This window comes from Sphaerodactylus townsendi, linkage group LG07 (assembly GCF_021028975.2).
Source record: "Sphaerodactylus townsendi isolate TG3544 linkage group LG07, MPM_Stown_v2.3, whole genome shotgun sequence".
NCBI lineage: Eukaryota > Metazoa > Chordata > Lepidosauria > Squamata > Sphaerodactylidae > Sphaerodactylus > Sphaerodactylus townsendi.
The window spans coordinates 95,034,602-95,040,601 of NC_059431.1; the positions used below are offsets into that span (position 1 = coordinate 95,034,602).

Genomic DNA, 6,000 nt, shown 5'->3' on the forward strand with positions numbered 1-6,000 from the left:
CATACACACATACACACGAGGGAGAGGGAAGGGAGGGAGAGGGAGGGGTGGCATGCAAGGGAAGAGAGGGAGGGAGAGGAAAGGGATGGAGGGGGAGGCATGCAAGGGAAGAAAAGTGAGAGAGGGGAGAGAGTGAGGGGTGGCATGCAAGGGAGGGGAGGCAGGGGGCCCAGCATCCTGATATGACCCACCCACCCTAGCGGAGGGAAAGGGAAGGGAGGGAGGGGGAGGGGTGGCATGCAAGGGAAGAGAAGTGGGGGAGGGAAGAGAGTGAGGGGTGACATGCAAGGGACAGGAGGGAGGGGCCAGGCACCCTAGATTCACTGAATACTGCGGTTACAGTTAAGAAAACCAGGCATGCATTACTCAGGAGTAAGCTCGGTACAGCAACCGTGACATACTTTGAATGGCTGCATTGCACCCCTCAGAGGGTTTCCTCAGAAGCGACACCCATTGCCACCAACCAAACTTACTCCCAGGTAAAGGATCATGACCAGCCAGCCTAGATGTGTGGGAGGGGTGCCTTTCCATTCCCCCACCCCAAGGAATGCGGGCACACACATCACTGACATCGCACAGTATCAGGCTGCGTGTTTGCATGAGCACGTACTGCTGGCCTCTGCAATTGATTTGCTGCTACTGCTCCTTTCCCATTTCACCACAATAAGCCACAGCAAAGCGTGGCCGGGCCCTGCTAGTATTTTATTAAAGTAGCAAAACAAGGAAGATATGAAATATAAGAAAATGAAGTTTAAGGAAAAGTTTTTCTGTCCCAGTCTAAGGCCCATGGATAAATTAACAAGACAGCCTTATGGGTGAAAGGTGGGTGAAAAATAACAGGATAAAGGAATTTGGCAAGTAAGACTGGTTTCTCTGTTCCCCAACATAAACAATGCTTATCAAATACGAAGGAAGGCCAAATAGCAGAGAACAAAAAATATTTTAGAAGGTCTGATCTTTTACATTAGGAGAAATAAAGAGGACAGTTTCAAAAAGTCCAATAATGTTTTTACCAGCAGTTTCAAGTACCCCTTTGATATCTTGATATAGGGCAGGTTGACCTGTTGTATAGTCTGCGAGACAAGTATCTAATGATATTGTAAAAAAAATGTCATATAGTTACATTCCAGATAGGAGATGAGGAAATGGCTCTGGGATGAAGAACTGTGAAAAACCAGGAGCCTGAAAATCTCAACCTGAAGGACCCTGAGGGGCATGAATGTCTTATGCATAATCTTTTTGTCTCTGATGTAATACTTTGGGGTCTATAAAAAGGGTTCTTTTGTTTAGTGTGCTTTCCTCTCTTGCTGAACGAATCTCTGTTTTTCAAAATAAAGATTTATGTTTTACTAGAGGGCCCGGCCACGCGTTGCTGTGGCAATTGTCCTTCTCATCACAGTCCGCAACCCACACAGATGTCAATGCAGGTCCAATGATCCCCAGTGTAGCCTTTTGGGGTGGTCAAATGGAATCCCTCTTTCCCTTTTCAATGCACATCGTTATATGGTGCTGTCTTTTTTTTTTAGTATAAGGTAACCCTTTCCATTCCACAACGGAACTGTCCAGAGTGCGAATCCCGCTGTCCATGAGGCTGGTTGACACGCACAGTCCTGGCTTGGGTAAAGCAGAACTGGGGCAAGGAGGCTATCCCAGTCAGGCAGCAGAGGCAGGGTGGTGAGGCGCTCAGATCGAGGCCAGATCCCTGGGTTCTTAAAGGGCCATGTGCAAAAGAAGCAGAGCCAGTAGTGTTGGTTCGCCCCCACCCCGGGGATTTTCTTAGAAGAAAAAGGCAAACTCCGGCTCACTTTTAGTAAAAGAGAGCTGTGGCGAATATGGGTGAGGAAGAGGGTAAGTGGTGGTTGGATGTGAGGGAGGGCAGAGTGAGGTGTGTGAGGATGAGCTGGATGTGTATTGTATGGTAGCAGTGGGTGAGGAACAGAGAGTGAAAGTTACCTGCTTGTGAGGGGGGAAAAACCCCACCTGACGTCTCACGCGGCAAAGTGTGTATGTGTTTCACTTCCACTCGTATTACCTAACAGTATTACCTATTTACTGTTTTCACTGCTCATCTCTGCCCATCTGCACGAACATTCTAAGGGCAGACCAAGCCCTCAGGCCACAGACATGCTGCACGAACATTCTAAGGGTGACAGTTAACACAGCCAGCTTCATGGCCTGGTGCGCCAGGAAAAAGACATTTTACCTGGCTCAGGTATGGACTTTCGGTGATTTGAAGGTCCGATTACCTGCCCGCAACAGGGAGGGACATCCTGTGAAAATTTGGGGACGATCCGTCCAGCAGCTTCTGAGGGAGACCATCAGGGACAAACACATGTTTAGATTTTTATAGATATAGATTATATTCTGTTGTGGCTCTTATTTGGCCTAGCCCAGTCAGCGGTAACAATACCTGGTTGCTTCTTGACTTCTAGTTAAAATCCAGAGAGTCATCAATGGAACAGGGGCGAAAAGGCCTTTGGGACATGCTCACTCCCAGCTGACTGCATAGTGAAGTGCTGGACTGCATTTGCCACCTTAAGGCTCCTGGAGATCCCCAGGAATTATAACCGATCTCCAGGCAACAGAGAACAGTTCCTCTGGAGAAAATGGAAGCTTCAGAAGACAGATTCTATGGCATGATACCCACTGAGGTTCTTCCCCTCCCCAGGTTCCACCTGCAGAATGCCAGGGATTTCCCAACCCGGAGATGGCCATCTATGCTGGAACCATCCCAGGCCACTTAGCTTGACCACTGACACTGACTTTCTTCATATCTCTGGGCTTGAAACCTATCTCTGTGGCTATGCAGGAAGCAAACCTTTTATTTGGCAATGGAAACCAAATTGTTTCTCTTTCACAAAGCAGAGTGGCTATCCTGTCTTTATCTGCCTATTTGGTGTGGGAGGGGCTCCAGAAGAACTCAAGAGACATTGCTTTTGCCTCTGTGGTATAATGCTTGGCTTGGAACTGTCCAATTGGCTGTAGTCCCTGCAGCAGCCATTTTGTATTAGCTTCCATTCTTCTTTTTCAAAATTTCAAAGACGCCTGCAGACCTTCCAAGGTTGAAGACCTCTGCAGGACACAGTACTGAGCTAAATGGACTAACAGACTGACATCAAAGCAGCGTCACATGTTCAGATATGCCATAAGAATACAAGAAGAATCCTGTTGGTCCACCTAGTCCAGTGGTTCTCAACCTGGGGTTGGAATCCCTTTGGGGGTGGAACGACCCTTTTATAGGGGTCGCCTAAGACTCTCTGCATCAGTGTTCTCCATCTGTAAAATGGATAAATGTTAGGGTTGGGGGTCACCACAACATGAGGAACTGTATTAAAGGGTCACAGCATTAGGAAGGTTGAGAACCACTGACCTAGTCCAATATCCTGTATCTCACAGCAGTTAACCAACTGCCCTGGAGGCCAAGGCCTTGTCTTGTTGCTGCCTCCTAACACTGCTATTCAGAGATTTTCTGGCTTTGAATACGGAGGTTCCCTCTATTCACTATGGCTAGTAGCCATTGATGGACCACTCCTCCATAAATCTGTCTAATCCCCTTTCAAAGCCATCTACATAGCCACTGGCAGTGAGTTCCACACTCGAATGACTCCTCTAGAAATGATGTTCCCGATTCAAAGTTCAGTAGGACCAACAACGTTGGCCAACAAGATTTTGGCGGTATAAGCTTTTGAGAGTCAAAGGTTACATCCCGAAAACCTTGTTGATTTCTAAGATGCTACTGGACCCAATCTAGCTCTTCTTCTATAAACCAACATGGCTACCCTCCAGAAACTATCTTGAGTAAAGAAATATTTACGGATCTCTCGAGTCATCACACTTAATCAAACAGGCTTTGCAGGTTTTGGTACTGCTAAAACTTGTATTGTGCCAAACCTGTTTGACCAGAGGGGAACAATGAAACAAGAAAGAGATTCATGTAAGCCTCCTGGAAAGAGAGGCGGCACCATAACCACTCTGTTCTCAGCTCCCGTCTTGCTCTGCCTGCTAGAATCTTTGCTGAAAGGACAACTGCATGCAGAATGGATCACAGAATTACAGCCTGCTTTTAAATATATATATATATTAAGACAACAGCAAAGAGAAAACATTTCCCAGTAACATCATACAAGCCTCTACTGTCAAAGCTCACCCATAGCTCAGATTGTCTCTGTTACTTCCAGCCATCTGCTGATGCTCTTCAGGTTTGGCCCGCAAGCCCATCATTGCTAGGAATCCAATCTAGGACAACAGCCCCACTTCGCCCCCTCGGGTTTGTAAAATGCAAAGCAAACCCTTTATTAACTCTTTCACCTTTTTAAACAAAATTATGTCAAGTTTGAACCTGGTCCTTACACGCTTCTGCCCTCTAGTGGGAAGCACGCGTCCAAACGCCTGAGACGACCCGTTTCCCTTACCTGTTGAAAGGATCACATTTTGAGGAGAGGAAAGTGAGACAGGAAATAAAATGGAGTTTTAGGCAATGGTCTCTGAACTACACTTCCCAGAATGCTCCTTGGCAGTTGTTTTTAATCCTTTGAGAAGGCCAGCAAACAAGGACATGCTAACTGGTTCGCATTAGGCCAAGAATGAGCTTGTTGTGACCCGCCAGCAACAGTGTGAAGCTGTGTTCCTCTGGGAATAGTCTGGAACAGGTAAACAAACATGTTACAGTCTTAACATTGAAAATATCACATACCTCTGTGGGAGCTGCACCAGTGCCTTAAAACCCACTTTTTAAACAGCAGGAAAGCCAGCACACTCCTTCTTTACATATCACAGATGAAAACAGGTACTTTTCCTGGTATTTGTAACACCCCTATTCTAGGGCTGTCAGGTCTGGATTTGGAAGTATCTGGATATTTTTTGGGGGGTGCAGGTTGGAGAAGGAGGAGATTTGGGGAAGGAGAGGTTTCAATGGGGTATAATGCCATAGAGTTCACCTTCCAAAGCAGCCATTTTCTCTGGGTGAACTGGTCTTTGTTGCCTGGAGATAACTTGTAATCCCAGGAGCAGTCCAGCCATCATTTGGAGGCTAGAAACGCTCTCCTCACCACAAGGCTGAGTGCAAGAGTGCTTCACCACCCGTGCACTCTCAGTTTCCATTATTCCATTTGGCAGAAATTGTACTCAGCTTACTGTTGAAACAGACGGGAGAAACACCAGTATTTTGTGTTTAGATTACCAAGAAAAAGCCAGTGGTCACAATCTCCGTTTTCATTGAAATCGTAGTTACAACCTCATTGAAGTTGTTGAGAATCTTTGTCCTCATTTTTGTCAGATGAAGAGAGCTGTTACTCATGAAAGTTTATTCTCTGGCAAATTCTGTTGATTTTTTACGTGTTACTGACTACTATAGGCCAAGGAGCCCCGTAGCAGAGTGGTAAACTGCAGTACTGCAGTGCAAACTCTGCTCACAACCTGAGTTTGATGCCAATGGAAGTCAGTTTCAGATAGGTGGCTCAAGGTTGACTCAACCTTCCATCCTCTTGAGGTCAGTAAAATTATTACCCTACTTCATGGAGTAAAGTATAGATGACTGGAGAAGGCAGTGGCAAACCATTCTGTAAACAGTAAATGCTGGGACATGATGTCATCCCATGGGTTAGTAATGACCCAGTACTTTCACCTTTCCATTTACTACAACCTAACATACATACTTAGCTGAAAACTAACCTCAGTTTGCTGGTGAGACTTTAATGTTTTAAAAATTCATTCATTTAAGGTAAAAAAAAGTTTGCTGGTAAAATGCGATGTGCTATATTATGTTGATATGTTTGCAAGCAGAATCTCCCTCGTGGCTGTATGCTGGATTTTTACACGCATTTCCATGTGCACTGCCCTGATGTACATATTGCAGACTAATCCAATTTTGTCAGATTTTGGAAGTTAAGTAGGATTGGCCATGGTTAATATTTGGAGACCTTGAAGGAATACCTAGGTCTCTATGCAGAAGTAGGCAATGGTAAACCGTCTCTTGCCTTGAAAACCCTAATGAGTTGCCAA

The 6,000-nt window shown here is 45.7% G+C and overlaps 1 protein-coding gene across 2 annotated transcripts in view; it reads right to left on the bottom strand.

Moving 5' to 3' along the window:
* ATN1 (atrophin 1) overlaps nucleotides 1–4,263 on the bottom strand; it is a 61,852-nt gene extending 57,589 nt beyond the window's left edge. The window contains exon 1 of one of the 2 annotated variants that reach the window (XM_048502875.1): nucleotides 4,148–4,263. The gene's annotated coding sequence lies outside the window, so the exon portion shown is untranslated. The remainder of the gene's footprint in view (nucleotides 1–4,147) is intronic. The other variant, XM_048502877.1, reaches the window with a different exon arrangement.
* Between the last annotated feature and the right edge of the window lie 1,737 nt (nucleotides 4,264–6,000).